At 43.6% G+C, this 22,800-nt stretch overlaps 1 protein-coding gene across 2 annotated transcripts in view; it reads left to right on the top strand.

Moving 5' to 3' along the window:
• spop (speckle type BTB/POZ protein) overlaps positions 1–22,800 on the top strand; it is a 93,740-nt gene that overhangs the window by 7,036 nt on the left and 63,904 nt on the right. Inside the window, exon 2 of one of the 2 annotated variants that reach the window (XM_030058518.1) lies at positions 10,716–10,851. The gene's annotated coding sequence lies outside the window, so the exon portion shown is untranslated. Of the gene's footprint in view, positions 1–10,715; positions 10,852–15,744; positions 15,819–22,800 lie in introns of those variants that run through there. The other variant, XM_030058519.1, reaches the window with a different exon arrangement.

Raw genomic sequence — 22,800 nt, 5'->3', positions numbered from 1 at the left:
CTCCCATGGCTTTGTTAAACGATCTGTAAAATCTTTGATCTCTCACCAGCCATTCTCTACATGAGGTGACGTGTGTTTATGTCTGCGGCACAAGGTAGAAATGTGTGTTTTGTCTGTCTGCCTCGTGCTGTTTGTGCTCGGAAGCCTTTCATTTGGGAAGGTGAGCCGGTTGGCGCTGTAGGGGATGGAAGATCTTCTCTCTGGTTTCTTTTTGGTGATATAATTGAGGCCCTTCGTTGCCCCTTGGTGCTCGCAGCCTTTCGCTGTGCTCGTGAAAACAGCTCCTCTGCTGTTTAATATTGTCGGTTCCCGTCTCGCAGGCGTCCACGCTGATTCTCATGCACACACACACACACACACATCCTCCCTGTGGTCGGGGAATGGGTAGAGGCTGGCCAATTTATCAGTAGTGTGACTGTAAGGCTACAGGGAGCCCTCCGTCTTCATCAGTTCACTCAGCAGATAGACACACCCCAGTCACCGCTACTAGACTTCCCTCATGCGTCTCCATTACATGTTAATAGCAAAGCTGTGTTGGAGACTAGAAGTGGTCCTCCTTGTTATGTCATGTTATGTCAAAGCATATAGGTGAAACTAGTTAAAACGTGTGTATTACCCCTGAAAACCCTCCTATTGGTGTTTCCCGCAGGTCAGCTGTTTACTGCAGCAGGGGGTGAAGAGAGGACACTAACCTCAGTTGAGGCTAAAGTCTCTAATTTACTCTATTTTAAGCTAATTAGACTAGCATTAGCCAACTTGCGACTGCATAATTAGCCGACTATTACACTGCAATTTGATTATCGCCGGTTTTGTGAAGCAAATATGCAACTTATTACAAATAGTTTACCTTCGCGGCCCCCCGTGCGGGCCACATTTACTTTATTTTATTGCATTTCTCGCGTTTTACATTTATTTTACTGCAAGTTAAACAAGGAAAGGAAACCAAATTGCTTTATATAGAGCTAATAAAAAAAAATAAAGGGGGGGAAAAAAAATGAAATGAGGAAGTGCAATCACTTTGAGCATGACTCAAGTGAGACTCGCTGCTCTGCATCACAGGAGCAATAAATTATAGTCATAGCAGTTCACCAAGACGCTCTTAATGCTCGACAGCACCCAGTCTTTGCTTTTTGAAAAATACATCAGCCAGAAATGGCAGCTCTGAATACAAGCTTAGAGGATCTCAGTGTACGTTCATAGAAAACCCTAAATTCACTTAGATATAAGTATACCAGTAGCTATAGGCGGGAGACACTGCTTATTTTCTCCGTGGTCACTGTGGGCAGGACAGGGCTATCACCTAACTTGAGCTCAATAAGCTGTGATGCTATTTGACTCTCGGGGGCTGGCCGCCGGCACGCCCTGCTGCTTCTGTCCCATCATCTAATATCCCAGGGCCGCGCTCTGACAGGGAAGGACGCTTGTCTTCTTCGTCTGCCTCCCTCCCCCCCCCCCCCCCCCCCCCCCCCCCCCCCCCCCCCCCCCCCCCCCCCCCCCGCCGCCTCTCTGTCTGTGTGAGGGCCTCATCCTTGGCCCACGTTCCCCGCCACTTTCCTCGTCCCGCCGCTGATCAAAGCCCCTTTGAGGGTGCTGAGCGGGTCCGCGGTTTTGATACTGATCTCATGATATGTGTGTATGTCTTAAGAGTCTCCCCGTCCCCGTGTGATCAGACGCCTTGTGACAGGTGGAGTCGGCCCCATCAGCTCACATTAAGCCCCGGCGCTGCGCCGACACGGTTGCCGCCGTTTTTATCCTTTAATGTCACACCTTCCCCACCAGCCGAATCAATTATCAGTGATTACGTTAGTGTCAAAGTCTTTAGTGGCGGGCTGAGCCTTCCTGCCGCCGCCGCCGCCGCCGCCTCCGCCTCGTCTTCCTCGCCGCGCGGCCCGGAGGCCCCGAAGCAGCCACACAACACCGATCCCCAGTCAGATCAGGGGCGCCGCAGAGGGACGGCTTTACAGACAGCTCTAAGTTTAACCTTCCTCCTCAACGGTGCTTAGACAATGAAAGGAGTTTATTATGCCTGACAACTTACACCCCCCCCCCCCCCCCACCCGCACCCCCACCCTCCTCAGTAGGTTCTCCTTAGCAAGCATGTTACATAGCAATTAGCCTCATCATGTTCAATTTTGAATGCAACCACCGGGGCTGACTCGGCGGTCTCGTCATGTCCTTGGACTGAGCGTGATTATTGCACACCGCTTTGTATGATCGCGTTCACGTAAAGAGATCACAACGCCACGGTGAAGCCGCGCCGGTGCCACACTTGACATCAGATTTTTATTTTTATTTTTTTAAATGTAAAATTGGAGGCCTTTTTGTTCCTCTTTCCACCTTCACACCTTCCCATCTAGCCCCTCTCTTTCTCCCATGGGCTACGCTCAGGAAGAGGCTGGCCTTGAATTCACCGGTGTTGAAGTGTGTGTGTGTGTGTGTGTGTGTGTGTGTGTCTGTGCGTGTGAGTGGATTATTGCCAATGCAACACAGAGGCGGCGAGGCGGCTTGTTAAAAACCCCTCTCGGCTGCAAGGTCATGGCTCTGTCTTTCCCACCTCTGTTAGTATCAACGCTCCATCACACACACACACACGTACACACACTCGCACCCTTCCCTGTCCCTTCAAATATCAGAGAGCCACAAATTTAGGTTATACCTAGTACTCCCTGTAATGCACACTCGCTCACGTACACACACACACACACGCACACACACTCCCTCCCTCTTGCTCTCTAACAACTGTTTGCTTGTAGTGTTTTGACAAGTGAATAAACATCAGCTGCTCCGTAATGCTCCCCACCTCCTTTGCCTCTCAAGCACAATACACTGTTGCTTTCTTTCTGTCCCCCTCCTCCACCTGTCCTCTGCTGTTTCCACAACATAAGACCCAAACCTGCCAGTCCTCCATTCAAAACAACTCTTTTTTTTTTTTCCTGTCGCAGAAACCCCACCACTGCTGTTTGATCCTCTCCCCTGTAGCGGAGCTCGTGTCTTTTCTATAAGCTTAAGTTTTCCTTCCTGAATACTCTCAGTTGAACAAAAAGAAAAAAAAAGAAAAAGAAAAACTAGGGTCAGGTTTACAGTTGCCAGTTTGGATTAGAGTTTTTAAAATCGGGACGTGCTCCTCTCCTTGACCAGTTTCCACTGACTGGAAATGTTTTTTTTTTTTTTTTTTTTTTTTAAAGATGTTGGGCAGGACCATAAATCAAATTACGTTTTTCAATTACGGTTTTATACTCTGAAGATTATGAAAACGAGGTCGTCGAGATAAAACAGTTATTGTGCTGCATTTCGTTTTGTAATGAGGCTCTCATTCCGTATTGTGGTAGAAATCCAGCGCACCCCTTTCCGTTGTAGCGGTGCACTTTCGCCCCTCCCTAAAAGCCCAGTTCACTGTCAGACAGGCTGTGCCGTGTTTATATTCAAAGTTCAAGGAAATTCACTGTTAAAAGACAAGGTTTTTTTTTTAAACGTCATTAAATGCATCATGTTTCCAAAGCCACTGACTAACTGTGTTTAATAATCAGGATCTCTATATTGACTAAAATAATCACGATTATGATTTTTGCCATCATCGAGCAGTTCTACTTGGACATAAGGATGTTTCTTTGACTTAGTGTCAATACTCCCTGACTCTCCATGTGTCCATGTCTTTGTTAATAATATTGTAAACCTAAAAATATTTTGACATATATTGCAGTTGTGAGCAGCGTTGTGTATTGGAAATAACCTCACGATACAGTGTGTGCATCGTGATGATCATGGCCCAGTTTCCCCTCAGGGATTAATAAAATATTTTTGATTCTGATTCTGATACAGTGCACGGGGCGTAATATGATTTTTTATCACTCTACACACTAGAACAGACATTTTTTAAACGTATTACTCAAAGGTCTGGATGTGATTGTTATTCAAGGTCAGAGGTCTGGAATGATCGGAGAAAACAAAATAACAAAATCATTTTATCAGCTCATAACTTTTAAGCAACATACATTCAAGTCCAAGACAATCAAGACAGTCAAAATACACTTGAGCCTGGTGGGAGAGAGGGCATTGTGGGCCCTATCTTGCGTCAGAGTCCCTAGACCCATTATTTGGGGATTTAGCATTGCATAAGAGGCATTCCCCTGCAAAAGTTGCTATCTTGCACACCTGCCTTTATCCGTAAAACACCTGCGCTACCCGTTATATTATGCATAGGCGTGGTTTGGGCGTTACACCAGTTAAACCAATCAGTGTGCTAGGTGCCATTGCCTTTAAGAGCAGGCTGTGCTATCCCAAATCTGCAAACCGAAACCCACGATTTAGTACTATCTCTGCTATTTTCTCAGAGGTTCAACTGAGGCTAAAGCAAGGTGGCTTTTTCTAGGCGAGTTAATTCGGGAGGTGGAGCCGCATGTGCACGTCCACGTGTCCAAGTGGACGCGCATTGAAGCCGCCTGGGTGCGCTCTTGTAAAAGCCCAAATAGGATAGCGGGTGGTTTTGAGGACCCGCTATACGCTTTCCCTAACGTGTGTGGTCAAGATAGCAACTGTAGGGAAAGCGCATAAACACGCCCACGGGCACAAATAAAGGAGTCAGCATAATGTATAGCGGGTAGTGTGGCCGCAAGATACCGTTTAGGGATAGAGGAAGCTGCTAAATGCGTAATTCATGGGTAGCGGGTAGTGACAACGGGTAGGGCAGTGTGAAAGATAGAGCCCTGTGTGTCACATACTGGTTGCCTAATTGTTACTATCATTTAAGGTTTCTCCCTTCTCCTCTGCTTTTCATGTTTCAATGAGGGCGGGGTCCAGCCCCTCCTCACAAACACACACACACACGCTCACACACACACATACACACAAAGAGAGAGGAGTTGAGGAGAGACAGTGGACCAGGTGAATTGAAGATAATGTTACTCTACACTTGTTGCGTTACTGTAAGAGCAATAAAAGCTTTGCTCCACCCCTAAAGCAGATTCTCCGTTGTAACGTTAATGTGTGAACTCGGCAGCGACCACACACACAAAATGAAAAACGTTACAGTTCATAACGTGTTGTGTTCACAGCATGAGGTACGGGCGGGGTCCGCATTGACCTGCTGTTCGACTTTGAGAAGCTCTGCACTAGAATATTTCAGGAGTGACTGCAAATGTAAACTATGCAAAAAATAGCTGAAAATTGTGATTTTTTTTTTTTTTGCTGATTGCTATGTAAAACAAACAAAATATGCACTCATATACACAGAGCATATTACACGTACTATTCTTGAGCGACTGTTATTACAGACTAGTCGGTACAGTCCTGTTTTATGAAGGACAACTCTTATTTGAATTATCTTTTGGCCATTTTAGTTTGTTTAGTGAAATACAAGAAAAAATTAAATTGATTTAAAATCCTGAATCATGAAACATTTGAGAAAAATCAAGATTTTGGCCGTATTGCCCAGCCCTAGTTTAAAATACAACTTACCGCTGAACACCTGGATAGACATAAAATACACACATAATACAATATGATATATCAGGTATCAAACAATTCAACTGAAAATTCACATCCTAATTGAACACAATGCTTGTATCTGACATCATCACTTGAAAGTGAAGTGAATACAGAAGAATTGATACAAGGGGCTTGCTAATCAATATGATACTGTGAAAAATAATGCAATACTCAGCTGTGTCATTTTGTTGTTTTTGCGTTTTTTGTTTTTTTTTTCCTGCGAGATGATTCACGATTTTAGTGTGAATGCAAATTTGTTTGCGTCATGATTTTTATTTTCATTAAAAAAAAAAATAAAATTGATAATGCTGTGATTTTTGCTGGCGTCTGTACCAAACAAAAAAATGTTTTCTCATGTCTGGGGAGCACAATTTGTCGGCCAGCAGGTCTCTGTAACACCAGAATACCTTCATTTATTGTGCAATTTTATCACACTCGGTCATATTGAGATTTCGATGATATTTCCATAAATTTTTTCGGGCCTGCTGTCTACCCCCTTGGTCGCTGTGCTGTCCAGTGTTGAGTGGCTGTGAGGAGTGATAGTAATCTGCCTTAGCCTTGGCGCTCTCCCGCGCTCTGGGCTCACTGAAGAAGATTGATGGCCTTCTTTCTCGAATGGCTGTTGTTTTGGATGGAGCGAGAAAAAAGATGGCGGCAAGCGGATTTAGAATGAAAAATCGAGCGAGCGAGACGGAGGGAGTGGGACAAGCGATGGCGGGGTGTGGGGAGAAACGGAGGTAGCGTGAGTGATAGTTGAGAAAAGATGGAAGAGGGAAATGCCAGCGTGGAGGAACTTGAGAGCTCATTAAATTTTGTATTTTATTAAGCGAGACTATGCGCGATTGGTTTTGGATTGGCACATAATTATTCTTCTGATGCACATGTGGGTTACACATTTCCTGCACCCGGTTTGCATGTCAGCAGGATCGTATTTAAATTTCGGCTTTTCCATCTGGGTGCAAATTAGCCTGGAATGGGTAATGATGGAGCGATTCTGTCCATGTGTCTCATGTTACAGTTGCATTATATTTCTGTAGCCTTTAAGCCGAGGTATCCGGTATTCAGTATTAGTCGTCAATGCTATAGCTCCAGAGGGAATTAACATCCTATCATTCCTCTTCACGATAGGTCTATTGCTCAGCGCCTGTGTGTGGGCACAGCCGGGTTGATTGGCCATGATGACAGTTATGCTCTTAATTGTGTCAGTTATTCCTCCTCTGTGGCTCTTTTTGAATGTAGTCAAGCGCTTGATGTAACCCCCTGGCGTTTTGTTCCTCTTTACATATCGGCCTTTTTAAGTCTGTACAGGTTTCAGCAGCGGTGAGACTTAAGAAAAGAAGGCCTTTCTTCTTCCTCCTTAATTCTGCCCTCTGCTTAGAGAGGAATCGAGTCAGATGTTTTTCTTTTTTTGCTCGGCCCCCATCTTTTCGTGTCCCTCCCTGCCCTCTGCTTAATTTGTCTTCCATCCCTTTTAGTGTGTTGGGTTTTTCTTTTTTTCTTTTTTTTTCTTTTTTTTAAATTCCACTCTTTCTCTTGACAATTGTTTGGGTTGCTGCTCCCCTTCTCTTTCTGTGTTTCTCTCTCTCTCTTTCATCAGCGTGTTGTACATCGACCTATCTTTCGTGCTGCCATTCCTTCCCTTTATGTCTTGTCTGCTCTTCATTTTCCTGCCTTCTTTTCTTTCTCCTCTTGTATTTTTTGTTTCCCACCTCCCTGTCTGGCAGCTCCGTCCTCCTCCTCTTCTTTCTTTTTTCCAGACAGACCCTGCTGTCTCATGAGGCTCAGACATTGCTGGGGGATTGAGAGGGTTTTGAAAGTTATCTCTGTGTGCCACCACGGCTTGGCCGGCTGGATTGTCCTTTGCCATCTCGCCGCATCTTAACTGACCGCTTCAGACCGAGTCACAGGAGGTCAAACAAACCAGCACCGGGAGGACGCGTCGGGGTGTTAAAGCCAGGTCCCACCCCGCTTATCTAACCTGTTGACAGGGTGGTTACAAGCTGCGGGTCACCCCTCATTTCCTGCAGTCACAACCCATTATCATGCTGGTGACCAGTGTCACTCGGCGAGGGCTGAAAATCAGAGGAACAGAAAGTATAACTGGCCATTATTAGACTCTAGGGAGGAAGGAGAAGATAAAACCGTTGAGGAGGAGGAGGGCTGTGGTCATGATTTGGTCAAATTGGTAGCAGGCAAGGGCAGCCGGTCAGAATATCACTTATTTTGGTGGAAAAGTGAAAATCCACCCAACAACTCAGTTTAAAACAACAACAACAACAAAAACAGCAGTGGGTTAGAGCTGAAACAATTAGTCAATTAATTGATTAGCCTAGCTGATTGAGAGAAAATCAGCTGATTAGGATTTTGATAAATGATTAATCACATTTGCAATTTATCAAGCCAAATATACCAAACTAGTTATAGCTTCACAAACGCTGTAGTTTGCTTGCTTTTCTCCATTTCATATCATTATAGAATGAATACTTTGTTTTTCTTTGGCTGCTGATCAAACTAAGTAAGCAATTTGGGCTTACCCGGGCATTTGTCATTATTCTAACCCTTTTATAGACATAATAATTAGACAAATATTTAAAAAAAAAACACAATAGATTATTCATCAGACAAAGTAATTTGTTGCAGCCCTACTATTGGCCGATATAATTGACTTTGCATTCCTGAGCCAATTATGTTGTTTATTAGTACATTTTTCTTCTTCTGAAGGATAACTTGCCAAATAGATTTGGTGTTATGTCACATTGAGATACTTGTATTGTTGCGACTGTGGAGTCTAATAGCAGCACAGTGTCTCAGCTGTCTAAAACATCAATTGTAAATGTCAGGATTCGGTGTCAGGCCTCAGAATCAACCAGCAAAGATTTCCCTCTACAGAATATTCACCATTTTACACTAACAATCAACAGTCATTCAGGGAGAAATCCATTGTGTAGAGCAGACATACAGTCGGTACCAGTTTCTCCACTGACAGTCGCCTCAATAGACCTGAATGCAATGTAGCCTCAAGAAATCACTCTCATTTTTGATGACTGGAAAAAAAACCTGCTCTTGCTCTGACTTCTACCGCTCTCACGTAAAACCACCAGCTGCATGAAACAGCTCAAGTGGAGCAGAAGTACACCAGGCAGGTTGAGGGAAAAGAGTGTACAACAAAAAAAAGGTAAATTACAACAGTTTATTACAAAATATCCCCTGGAATTCATTGCAGTTTACAGTTTGGTGATACATAACCATGTCCTGGTGTGGGTTTTTCCTTTCTTTTCTATTTTGAAGGGGCAGAAATTTACACAGAAATTGTCCACAATCAGTAGATTAATAACATACATCTTAGCAGTAATTGAGTTTCCTAACTGCTGTCTTAGATGGTGTCAATTATTTGTGTAAGGAATCCGAAAGCATGAGAAAAGAGGGATTATGGATTATTGAGGTGTGATCAATTCCACAGCCTTGACCATCGTGGTTAGATATCCCCGATGAAAGAACAGCGAAAACACCCTGTCATTTTATATTTAGGAGGCGTCAGATGTCAGATTGAACCGGCGGAGGTTTGTCAATAGAGATCCAAATCACTGTCCACTTCGTCTGCCTTATTAACCTAAATGCATTTGAGCTGTTAGTTTGGTGTCCCCTTCAGGCCCCTCTCTGCCTGCTGAAGATGGTGCATCAAGCCAGGGTGATATTAAATAGATTTTCAAAATGGGGGCATATCGACTTGACTCACGTCTGTTTTGTTGTCAGGTTCTGAGTGCTTGTCAGTGAGGAGAATCACATATTCTTTTCAGGTGAGCTATCGATCAGCGTGTGCAGGGCCCATGCACGCAGCCGAGAGTGCTGCTGCCTTTTTGACATTCCTTGCAGGGACTCAACCTCTGTATTTTGCATCTGATTGACATTTCTCTGGTATGTATGTGTAAACCTGCGGGTCTTAAGACGATTTCAGTCGTTCATTTAGGCCTTTTCTTCTCTCTCTGAGGTAAAGGCCCACAGGCAATATGGACGCTGGTCTAGAATACAAAAGAGAGTAAGTGTGAAACGTAGCCTCTTCGCTCCATAGGTCCGGGCCAAGCGTTAGTCAGTGTTCAGTGTTAGTCAGAATTTATTTCACTTTCAAGGCCTGTGACTCACATTTCCTTGGCTATCTCCGTCCTTTCAAGTCATCCAGACCCCGTTTAACAATGGCGCTTTGTAATGCACGAGGAGGCTCGAAAAGAAAATTGACTCCAGTTAGACAGTTCTTCCTAGTTTAAACATCTTAAACTTAAATGGCTGGCACCTGTACCGACTGGTTGTATAACAAACGCAAACAACATCCTTGTGACTGTTCGGCTTTAGACGTTTTGTTCGAATTCGCAGATCTGTCTAGAAAAAATGGCTGGCCAAACACAACCAGTCAGCCCTGTGAAATCCTGTTTCTCTGTGGGCGCAGGCATGTGGAATATGAACAAGCTTCCACGGTCATGTTTATTTAGGTAGAGGTGGTATTTGAAAGAGAATTAGACTTGGAGGATTTTAATGAGACTGGCAGAGCGTACCTCGATGCTGGAGTTGAGTGCCACCGTGGGTCTGTTCTGTCAGATGGCTGCACTGTTACTGGGATCTCTGTGGGCTCCTTATATCGCATCACATTAACATGCAGCCCGTGCGTCGGAATCGTATACACGACGATTTTATCCATATTTACAGGTCAGTGTAAATATTACACCCGAGCAGTATTAAAGATGCATTAAGTCAACTTTGAATCTTATCGCCATAAGCACCTCCATCAGTGATTTGTGGAAATGAGTTTGCCATCCTTCCTAGCTGTGTGTTTACACCTGTGGCTCGGAGTGCTGTTTGGATACAGTCCAGATTCAGTTTGTGTTTGGATTAGTTTTTTTTTTTTTTTTATGCCGCGTGTAATTACGTAAGGAGGGCCTCTGTCCCACTTTGTTCCACCTCTCTGTGTAAACCTCACAACAGTCTTCGTAAAACACGTGTCTTTGTAATGTCTTGCCTCCATCTCTCTCTCTCTCACACACACACACACACACACACACATACGCACAGATACACACTCTCTCACTCAGCGTGCTCTGCATTCATGTCTTCTACATAACAAATGTGTGCGCAAACAGTCAACTTGACAAGGAGTCTCTTGCAAGAATATGATAAGGCGGCGGCTCACACCCACTCCCTCTCAGAACTAAAATCTCGTTGATTCTTTCCACTGTTTGCAGCCTGCCAAGGCGCCCGGGCTTTGGACAGACACACAGGACGGACACACCTACAGACAGAGAGACCTGACGGACAGAGTCCAGCTGGCTGGCCATGGCAGCAGCCAGCACGACAGATGTTTGAGCGACTTTGATCTAGGTGAGTACCAAATGGGGTGAAGATCTGGAGGGGGGGTTGGTCTGTACCAATATTAGGAGATGGGAAGTGCATCACGGAGGGCGGGGGGCCCAGGATGTCATAGGCAGCTTGAGTTTAAAGCATAATGTTTTCTTGATCGTTTTAATGACAAAAAAAAAAACAAAAAAACCCAACCGAAATATATTTGGACATAACAGGATGCATGCAGGTCCTGGTCAAAGTCTTAAATATCTCTTAAGTCATATTATCTGAACTCTAGGCTTTAAAAGGTTAAAACACAGCTCAGTATAGCCGTTTAAGTCTTATTTTAAGTTTCAGTTTTTAAAAAAATATTTTCCTGGTGCATTGTTTTGTGCCCAGTCATACAGACCTCTGAAGTGATAGGTCTCAGTTTGATGTTCATGTTGGTTTAAGTTGGAAATATGGTCTGATATTTCATTCTAAATGGCATGTTATTAAAGCTCCTCTGCTTCTACAGATGCTCTGAATATATTGAAACATGCTGAGTTGGAATTGACTTCTGACTCAATAATTTGCAGAGTAGATTTTGGTTTGCCTCTTGAGCAAAGGACTTTTTTTTTTTTTTTTTTTTCTTAAGAGACGCACTTCCCTGTGTTGCCTGGTGTAGCATCAAGCTTGCTTGAGAGGCAAAGTTGTATCTTGTTTGTAGCAAAATTGAAGGCTAATTCAAAGTGTGCTACGCAAACTAGATAAAGAAATCTAGATAACAATGGCGGCGAGTGGCAGCATCCATGGGCTGCACTGGTTATGTGGGGGAAGGCAAATCTGTTATTACAGAGCTTTAGGTCATAAATACATGTAAATACACATAACTAGGACTGAACAATTAATCGAAATATTACTGGAATTGCAGCAGCTGCAATTTTTTGATGAAGGTGACAAAATTCCATTATACAGTAAATGAAGTGCTACAGAGATGCCCTGCCTTACAAATCATAATCTCTAGACGTACTAAAATATGTTTTTTTGGTACAGACCCCAGCAGAAATCACATAATCATTATTTTAGTACTTTTTTTTTTTTAAATGAAAATGAAAATTATGATGATATCGTTCAGCCCTACAAATAACTGTGCTGAAGGCATGCCCGTTTATCTGAGGGGAGGATGTTTCTGGTCGTCTTCCTGCTGGTTTCCACTCATCCTTCTGGCCATGAGGGGAAAGCAAAAGGCACGGAGGGAGAACCCAGAATGCATTGTGGTATCTCCAGTGGTTACACTCAGGAAGGACCAAATCTGCAAAGGAGCAAACTGGATATCACTACTTGCAACTTGGGGTTAATAATGACTTAAAGGTGCACTGTGCAAAATTGCTGAGGGCTTATTAAAGTGAGGATCCATGAGACTCAACTGGGTGTGTGTGTGCGTGTGTGTGTGTGTGTGTGTTTGAGCGAGGGAGGGCGGGAGAGAATGTTTGTTTTTGCTCATGGGCATGAAATTGAGATGCCATGCGCTTCATCAAGATTCACCATCTGAGACTGAAATCGTGGAAAGGCCTGAGCGGCTCGCCTCTGGTCTTCCTGATTTTGTGATGTTTGCGATGTCGTCGTCAGCCTAACTTTCTGATGACGCCGGGGCCCTCTTTTGAAACTGCGAATGTACATTTGTCATATTTAGGTCTGATATATTGCTTATCATCTTTAAACACAAAACAGGTGGCGAAACAGCTTGAAACTAGCACCAAGCTGGTTTTCACCTGTTTTTTTTGTTTTTTTTTTTTTAAAGGGAAGGGTTGACCAGATAGTGGGTGAGAGGAAGTAGGTGGTCCAGAATGAGAGATGAGTTTGGCGATTTGAATAGAAAACAAAAACTTTCAAAAAGGAGTGAAGGTGACAGAAGATCTAAAGGCTACCGGCGGAGGAATACCAAGCAGCAGGAGAATGGAGGGATGCAGCAGACACTTGATCATGTAAATGGCAGCCGGGTGAGAAGATTCAGGTGATATCCAGCTGCCATGTAGAAAGTGGAAACAGAGCCCAGGTCTGAAAAAAGACCAGAAAGTGTGAACGAAGGAGGAAGGAGGCATGGGCATGAGGGTGGAGGAGTAGAGGATGTGCATGTGGCGGCAATAAAGTGTAGCCTTCACGAGAAATGATGTCCCTGCAAAAACTGAAAAAACAAAAAAGAAATTAATTAAACAAGAAGAGAGCCACCAGAACAAAAGCTGGAAAGGAAATACAAGGTAAAGGTGAACTGTTCAATTAAAAGCTGAGATACACTCTTCATCTATGTGTGCTGAGAGCAGACAAACGTTGAATGATAGATGCATTATTGATACGCCATATTAGACAGCAGTTGTGTAGATTTGACAGTTTTTAGGATGCGCAGTACGTCTGATGCTGCAGAACGAGGGAGTCTTGCATCCAACGCTGCTTAAGAACAATAAAGAAAACAGCGTTTGTGAATCTTTTCAGCAGGTTTGGGGAGGTGTTCGGTGACTGCTAATTCCAAGACACAGTTCAAATCAATTTCCCTGTTCACAGATGATTTGAGTGTGATTTACCTCTCATACATTTCAAGAGAAACTAGCCTTTCGCCTGGCAGTGCGCTCGAACATCAGCATTTCTGCATATCTCCATGAAAATTAAAGCTATGTGTAGGATTTGTTGAGAAACACTGGCCTATTTTAATTGTCTCCTTTTTGTACATTGTCATACAGACAGAGGATCACGCAGAATCACACAGGAAATATAGTTTTGCAAATGTGCCAGTGCAGAGTGGGACAAAAAAAAAAAAAAAATGAAAATATTGGATCTGATTTTATAGGTTCCAACTTAATTTCTGTTCCCTCAGGAAACTCAAAATAGTTTCAAATATTGAAAAAGATGAAAACTGGTATGTGTGTGTGTAACCTGTGTGTGTATCCAGTGCATATGCCTGTATAGTTGAGTGAAAGACAGTCCTTGCTGACCCTGCAGTTAGAGCCAATTTGCTGTGATCACAGTGACAAGTGTCTCCATATGGATATACAGTTATTAGCTCAGGGGGGCATCTGAAAGAGATGGAAGCGGGGGATTGTGTTGGTGGGGCATTAGAGGACCTGTCAGAGGGTCCCACTCATCCTGCCCCCCCTCCTTTTACCTGTCAGGAGGCTTGTCTAGAGCCCGCCCCCCCTCAGTCCCCTCCCTCACACTCGGCTGCTCCAGTTAATTGACGCCACTTCACATCAGTCAGAGGAGCTGGATCTGCACGCCTGAGTGGATCAACAGCGCTCACCTGACCTGTCAGTCACTACCACCAGCTGCCTGCCAAACGCAGACGCAGCCACATCCTACCCTCTCTCATAATTCAGAGCAGCAGGGATCCCAGGGAGGTACTGGTGCACCCGCCCCGCACCCGACCCCCCTCCTTGACCCAGCTGGCTCGAGCTGGTGTGTTCACACCAAGGAGTTTTACAGTGATTATTCAAACTCTGGAGTGTGTAATCCTTTAGTTTGATTTGTTTGGATAGATGAGAACAATGCCAAGTGAACATAGGTGGCTCCAAAATAAGCACGCCGCGATGCCAGAAAATGCAGGTGTCAGTACTCCTCCAGGTGAGCCGCAGCGCGATTTGTTAGCTGTGCGAATGTAATTTGCGAGAAACAACCCAAAAAGTGGGATTTATGTAACCTCGTTTCCAAGGTTTCTGTTCCATTCAGAGTAAAAATCCTGGAAGAAGGTCCCCAATTATTGTGGAAAGTGGGAGGGAGCTAACCGTTCGCTCATTGGTCTCTTGAGGATTAAGCTGAATTTAAAATGGAAAGCGTAACTTGTCAATGGTCCCAATGATTTGTAAAAGTCTCTTTAAAAGTGTGATTAAATATTGCCTCCAAGAGCTCCGTATTTCACTGACCACTCATTTTTTGCCCTCATTCTTATCTGGGGGAAACATATTTCGCAGGGGTGGGTGGAAGGAGAAACAAACCCTAAAAAAAATTTCCCCCATCCGGTGTGAGGAGATGGACACTGACATCAGCAGTTACAAAAGAGGAGTTGTCGAGCTGAGTGTAAACAAAGAGCAGAGTCCATCATGCTGGGCCTAAGCTAGAGGGCCTGGAGGCGGATTTTTTTATTTTGACAAAATTCGGCTTCCACATTTGTCTGATATCAAGACTGACCTGTCAACACGTTACACTCCGTTTCTGTCTTCAGTCTGATATTGCCTCCACTCTAAATGATTTCTGTAGGGGAGGGGATTTGATTTTCCAAAAACCAGTCACCAGAGATTAATGTATCCTCATGAATCAAACATCATTTTAAGTTGACACTAATGTGTGGCCATGCCAACGTGCTGGTTTTGTCTGGGTTTTAAGAAGGAAAAACTACAATGTCAGATGAGAAGACATGATGCCTGTGTAAAATTAATTTGGCAATCAAGGGAGTATTTTATCATCCATTTTCTTGTTTTAGCTAATATGATATCTGGCGCTCGGTCTCTGGACCATCTTGATTACATCAACAGCGTCCGTCCCGCCCTACAGCGGTGCTGTTTGGCTCGCTTGTTTTTTTTTTTTTTTTCAAGTTGAATTGAGCAACACCAGACCTGCAGAATCGCTTGAAACTTTTTAAAGTAAATGTGTGATTGGCAGATCTGGAACCAGGCTACTCCCACATGGCTTTTGTTGATGAAATTGTGGTTCATTTGAAATTTTTTTGTGGGAAATGAAACTGAACCAACGCGTAATGCAACAAAGTAATAACTTGTTTCAGACCAAAGCAAATCGACTGGGATTTTCCGACCCCTTAAATGTGATATTGAAGGGGAATTCTCTTTTTGTTTGGCCAAAGCTCAGGCCCAGCATCAGAGCAGAAGCCCTGGAGCTGCCACAGGGCTCAGTGTCTTGCTCATGGACACATCAGCAGGGTGGATACTCATCAACGGGAAGGCTTCAACCCAGGTGCTCCAGTTGACGGACACTCTGCTGCCCTAAAAGGCGAAACTTGAAGCCCTCAGGAATTGTGAAGAGTTAAGTACCTTCGTCTTAAGTACTGCACTCTTCTGTTGATTTTGTGCTGCTACTTACCATAACTCTGAACACTGGGAGTGTGTGAAGTAGAACCGTGGGGAATAGATCTCTTTGAGACAACCCACTCGGGAGTGAATGTCTAAAAGGAGAAGCTGAGCTTGTGTATTGTTTTAAATGCCAGGCTTTTCCTCCTTTGCTGTGCTATACTGTGCGAGCCTTTCGTTGTACTTCTGTCAGCTGGCATTTAATGCCCAGCCATTACATCCTCGACTGCTGCTTTAGTGTAGGCCTAGCTGTTACCGGTATGAATATGAACAGACAGATGTGACAGCTGGCCAGCCATATGTGACAAGACTTTTAGATCTTTACGCCTTAATTATTCCTCCCTTGGGACCAGTATTGACATTTTAGGTCTTAACACCCTGACCTGATAAACTACCAACCTTCAATTGCCATAATCTGTTTCCTGGCAACCTCTAAGCGGATGTAAAAAGGTGCATGAATGATTTTTAACAATTATGTTGTCACCACAGTGCTGTTCTCTTCCAGAGCTAAATCCAGGTCTGTCATTCTGTCACTCTGTCTGCGATGAGTTTTAAATTAATAACAGGAAGTGAAAGTTGTATTTTGGGTATTTTTTTTAACTTTATCTATCAATTTCTGCCTCTTAGCTGCAATTTTCACAGAACTGATATAATAAAAGGCCTATGAGTTTTGAATTTAGATGATGTCACACAGTAGAGCATGCTTCTGGCTGATTCATGCATTATTTTGACTAGACCGCTGCCACATCTCTGTCTGTCTTCAAGGTAGCGCCTTATCACATTGTTGTATAAGCAGTGGATCTAAGTCTGCATGTAATATGTCACAATCTGTGTTTGTTAACTCCACTGTATTCTCCACTGAAATATGAAGCCATCCCTCTCTCTCTCTCTCTCTCTCTCTCCTGCTCTCCCTTTCTCCCTCCGTCTATCTCTCACCTGGGTCGTCCCACACATTTTCATTTCTCTTGTTATCCCAGGTTCTAATTTCCGTTGCCGTGGCAACCCCGCGGCTCCCTCTGCTCTTGCCTCCCCCCCTCGTCACTCTGAACCGCTTGTTAAGTGTGGCAGAGCTGGTTAATGATGGTGTTTTATTTATATTTTTCCTCCGGTAAGGGTTCCTTTTGATGGGCCGCACTTGTCCCGACACTTGACTTGAGTCTCGCTTTCTTTCTACTGTATTTAATTGATTTTCTCTTGCCTACTTGTTTGCTTTCTTTCTCGCTTGCTGGCTCACCCTCTCGCTTCATTTTCTTCCTGGCTTACTTTCTTGCCAGCCGCCTTGCTTGCCATCTTTGTTTTCCTCCCTCCCTTCTTCCTTCCTCCCTTCCTCGCTCCTTTCTTTCCATCATACTGCACAACTCTCTTATTCCACTTTGTTAACACTTAATGATGTTATGTATTTGGATACAGTGGTGTAAGGTGAATGCTGTCTGGCTCCCCATTGTTCTGTTTTCCCTGCTCTCTTTTTTTTTTTTTTTTTTGCTTCATTTCTCTGTTTGTCTGCCTCCTCTCTCTCTCTCCATCATTTTCTGTTGCCACCATCTTGGCATCTCCTGGAGCAGAGTCAGTCTCTCTGGTGCTTTTGATTGGCCTGGCTGAGATTGGAATGCGCCTGACTCAAATGACTCCATTAGAGAGTGATAATCTCAGAGAGGGTCCCCACCAAAGGCAGCCTGATGTGACTGATTTTGTCTGGGCCATTTAAACAAAAGACAAAAATGTGTGGAACCGTGGACATGCGTAGTTTCAAATGGCAAAGCAGGCCGAGGAGACGAGGCTCGCGACTCGAGGTCTGATAATGGCTGGAGTGTGCTCGGAGATAGCAGAGGAGAGGGTGAAAGGAACTGTTGGTTACGCTCCCAGATTCACTGCGGAGATCTAAAATGTCACCTTAGTGGTTGTGTGTGTGCCTGTGTGTGTGGGCACGTGTGTGTGTGTGTGTGTGTGTGTGCGTGTGTTTGTTGTAGTAGCAGCTTTATCTGCCTGGCATTTCCTGCTTTCAGAAGTGTCCCCGGCACCAGGCTCCATCTGATGACCCTCAAAAAGGCTGAGCGCCGCAAAGAATATTGAGGGGAGCACATGTAACCTTAACATGAATTAGGAAGGCTTGAATTGGAAGGATGACATACAGGGTGTGGGACCTCTGCTAACACCGGCAGCACGCTTATTTTTCGGACCTTATCTTAATAGTGTTGTGGGAGCGTGGATTTGTTGCTCACGGGTCAGCTTCCTGTGCGCCTCTGTGTCCAGGTAATGAACTGATCCCAGATCAGGCGGCGGGATGATTAAGAGAAGATATGTGTCAGCCAGGCACATTCAGAGCTGTCTGGCGTCAGCTTGTTGCTGCAAGTTGGAGTCTTTTACGCTTCTTAACAGTCAGGGCTGCATGGATAGAGGTTGGCATTTAGGTGCTAGCAGCCACATCGAGACTGATGTCTGCAGACACTCAACGCCCACTGCTATCTCAACGAGGGTTCTTCAGGGAGCGAATATTGAAAATGTCACCTGAAAATTATATGTAAATTCTGTAACTCTTGAATTTTTTTTTTTTTTTTTTTGCCATTTTTTTAATCGTATGTATGAAATCCAAATGTCATATCTTGCATAGAATGATCTGAAATTACCTACATAAATAAACTGAAAAATGTTTTTGAAACATAGTGTTTAGCAAAACCGATTAACCTGTCCAACTTTGAATAGAATTGGAATCGCAGAAGGATTTAGCTTGTTTGTTAATGCCTTTAAAATTTAGGAATGGAGCTATTTAATTTTTGGCATTTAAAGGAAACAAAGTGGAGGAGTTTAACCAAATGTGAGACAAGGAAAAAAAAAAAGTGTTGTACATCTGTTTATCATCGCAGTGGAAGGATTGTGTGGGCCTGCATCGCCGTGCCTTGTTCAGACATCAGAGAGTCCACATTTCTGCTGCGTCAGAGCACAACAGGACACTCTCTTGGCCGACACACTCCATTTTACTGTAAGCCAGCGAGCAGAAAGGTGCAAGAAATAGTCAAGAGGTAATTTGTTCCAATGACGTGAACTGGAGATGACTCCATGCTCCTCAAATAAGGAAACAGTAGACTCAGATGATTAATTGCATCTTTTGTGGCGGTCGCAGGACGGGACAAAATGCATTAGGTTAAGACAGTCAATCACAATTTAATTTTAGTAAAAGGTATTTGAAGGTTATGTGAGGCTTCCAGTGCATTCAGCAGCCCAAATTATACTTTGTATTCTCATTCTTCTTAGTCTTTTCCATTTGACTGATTCTGTGATATGAACAGCACGGAAATTCAATCGATACTGCTTGTTTCGAGTTTTGCTGGTAATTCTGTTTTATTGCAAAGTGTCGTTTTTGCATCTCTGCTCTCAATGCCTCATCTCGCCCGCAGTATTTTTTCTTTACTGCTTACTTGTGCCGGCATTTCCCTGTTTTATTATCAAGGCCCTGCTTTGACGCTTTTCCAGCGAGGGGGTGGCTCATTTTCAGCCCTATCTGTATAATATACATGCTCTTTAATGTATAGGTAACAATGTGTAAAAGGTGAGGGGATCACTCGTGGTTAAAAAAAAAAAAAAAATCCATCTTTTATGATTTTAATGGTGAGCATTTAGAATTCTGCCTGAATGTAAATGAACCTGCGTGTATATATATATATATAAATATATGTGTGTGTGTGTGTGTGTGTGTGTAAATGTGGTAATTGGGAGACAGAGTGACGTAGGGGCACACCAAGGAGTAGCCCCTGTCGTACCAGAGTGCAGCCGACGGGTAGAGCTGAACTTATTAGCGCAGCTACCTTTCCTCTCCCTTCACTTCACTGAAAAGAGCAACAGCAGAGCAGGAAGACAGAGAGCACCTTTCCCCCAATTTCCCAACCAGTTTCCTCACTGGTGCATTACACCACAGCGGGGTTTCCACTCAACTATTTTTATGGGATCTCTGATATACTGAAGAGAGAGGCTGATTAAAAAAAAATATATGTATAAAATATCCTCAATCCTGCATTTTTCTTTTCTTGGCTTAAAACTTGCATGATGCCGTGATGGGAGTGCATGTGTTCAGTTTGTCAGTGAATCTGTCAGACCACCACGACCTCCCAAAAGTATTACACATGCTGTTTCTCCCATTTATCAGACACTTGTCTTAGTCGTCTTTGTTTTTGTTTTCAGGCGGCGTGAAACACAGCCGAAATTAGACGAGACTAAAGAACAATAACAACTTTCCCCGGCAATTTCTGTCTCTTTTCCGCTTCTGCGGTTGAAGTGGTTTGTGAGCTCTGCACTCAGGAAGCCTATATCTGTTTGCTTCAGTCCAGCTGATGCAAACAGACATGATTTCGTTTGACTTGATGGAACATTTTAAACATTAATTTGTTATCTGCTTGACTGTTGGGTCCCTGAATGTCCATTAATTTTGCTCCTAGTGGACTACGTTGATGTAAACTTCAGAGGCACTGGCTAAATAATGCTGAATTTTCTCTGTTGTCAGCAAGTATGTCTGCTATACTTATCATATCACAACTAAACATCCATTATTTAGAAGTCTTATTTTAAAAAATGTAGTTAACTGGTTAAATAGTGAAAGTAGAGGGTGCATTTTGTGGTGAATAGACCTCTATGAATATGTATACACAAAAAAGTGAGGGACCTCTGGAGTGTGGGGGTGGTTTGCTTCTAAAAGATCATATGAACAAAAAACCACAATATTATGTAAGCAGTGTAAACTAATGACAAGACAGATTTGCAGCTTAATAGCTGATGCTAGTCTGAATGAACTTAAATAAGTGCAGAGAAGCTGATGCAGACTGCCTAGGGACTTATAACAAGTATTACCAGTTTCAGCGCTTCCGTGATGAACCACGCTTGTCAAAATCTTCCATGTCGATGAGTTTGTGTGACCTAAGTCGGAGAAATTGTCTCGAAGGACTGAGTTTCCAAGTAGCAAACACGACTAGGAAGAGGATGTCAGTGATTTTTTTCAAGAGGAAGCTTGTATTTACAGTTGTAAAAAAAAAACAAAACAAACAAAAAAAAAAAAGTATTTATTTTTGCTTTTAACAGTAAAAAAAAACAGTCATTACCTTAACTGGAAACACCTGTGTGAGTGTGAGGAGAGACAGAAATTAGCGGATGTGAGGTCCAAACAACCAAGCATATGAATTACACTGGCTCAGAGAAGCAAGGCAGAATGGTTGAACTAAAGACTCTAATTTTTGTACCACTGTGTTTGGTTGATTTTGTTTTTGTTTTACTATTTATATTTTACACTGATCTGAAGTTGGGCAGGGCGACATATCGATATCTGTTTGATATTGTGATATGGCATAAGTGTTGTCTTAAAGGCTGCATTACAGTAAAGAAATGCAATTTTCAATTTTTTTTTCTTTGTCATCACCAAAGCCACACTTGCACGTCCTCTAAAGAACGCTGATCGGTCCAATCGGTTTGTGTCCTCCAATCTTACACTTCGTTTGGAGCATGGACGGATATTTTTGTCAAACAGACATGCACTTGGGAGATCATGCAGCTGGCTGTGTGAGGTTAGAGGGTCTCTTTACTTTCAGTAGCTGTTTTGTTTACAAAGTGAGGGAATAAGGGGTAATTTATTCTGAGTTAGTATTTAATGAAAATTTGAAGGGAAATTTTGTGTATTGAAGGTGACTTTTATTGTGTTGGAACTGTGTGTTGCTTTCTAATTAATTAGAAAACATATTGGTAGTGTTTTGTCTCATTGCCGTGAATACCCTGAAATATTATGGTGTTATTTTACGGCCACTCTGCCCAGTGTCTCCATGGTTCAGGGGCTACTGGTGAGTGGACCGGTGTAGTCTCGGCTGTGAGCCTCTCCAGGGAGACGGGAACTGGATGTGCCGTCTGGTAAGAGCCAGGAAGATTGTTCCCTGAGGTAAAGATGGGCTGTTGGGTAGAGGAAGGCCACTTTTGCCCCCCGTGGCAGGCGATTGCCCTTGATCCCCATATTTCAGTGCTGCTGTGACAGTATGACAAGTTAAGTGAACAGTTGATCTTAATTGGCTCCTCTGCTGGGTGTGTGTGTGTGTGTGTGTGTGCATGCGTGCGTGTGCGCGTGTGTGTGTGGGAGCACTTGTGTTAGAAGTGTTTGTACTCTACACTGAAGAGCAACAATAGGAAAACATAACTACTTAACAAAGGGATGTTTGCTTTTCATTGATAGTTGATTCATTGATGATTTTGCCAGCAAGTCTCTTTGTCTCTTCAGAGGCAGCGTATATTTTGATGTGTGTGTGTGTGTGTATGTGTGTGTGTGAGAGAGAGAGGGAGATAGAGAGGCAGAGACAGGCAGAGAGAGGAGGAAGACGGGAAAAAGCCGGGGATTGTATAGTCTGCTACCCTGAATATGAACCTTCCTGTCAATAGTCTTTCTCTCCATTAGGGGAAACATTTGAAAAATTACCTTCTTCTGTCTCTTCCTTTTCCCTTTGTATTTGTTTTTTTTCCTTTCAAGAAGCAGTGGATTTTAATGGTGTGGATCCACACAAAATTTACCCCCGCCATTTCTTCTTCTTTTTTTTTTTTTCCTCCTTTCTTCTGCTCACTTGACTCAGTCTCCCTCTGTTTAAGATGACATCTCACAAATTCAGTGACTTGTACTGCTGCCGGCACAGTTCATCATTATAATTGTAGGGAGGGATGGGAGGGAACGGCGAGGAGTAAAGGGAGAAAGTGAGGGAGGAAGCACCGGGTGGAGAGAGTAGGTGCAGAGTGCTGGACGGGAGGGGGTTGTCAATTTGGAGCGAGGCATGAAGCGAAGATGGAATTGCCCCTTGTTGAAATGAGCCTTTATGGGTATCCAGGGAGAGGCAGGGAGCAGCTGTACCCGAGGCTACATTCCTGTGCCAAAAGCAGGCTGAAATGGGTTTAAACCATTGTTAAAATGGAAAACAATGCGAGCAGG

Source organism: Myripristis murdjan, chromosome 8 (assembly GCF_902150065.1).
Source record: "Myripristis murdjan chromosome 8, fMyrMur1.1, whole genome shotgun sequence".
Taxonomy (NCBI): domain Eukaryota; kingdom Metazoa; phylum Chordata; class Actinopteri; order Holocentriformes; family Holocentridae; genus Myripristis; species Myripristis murdjan.
This window is presented reverse-complemented; position numbering and strand designations above follow the sequence as displayed.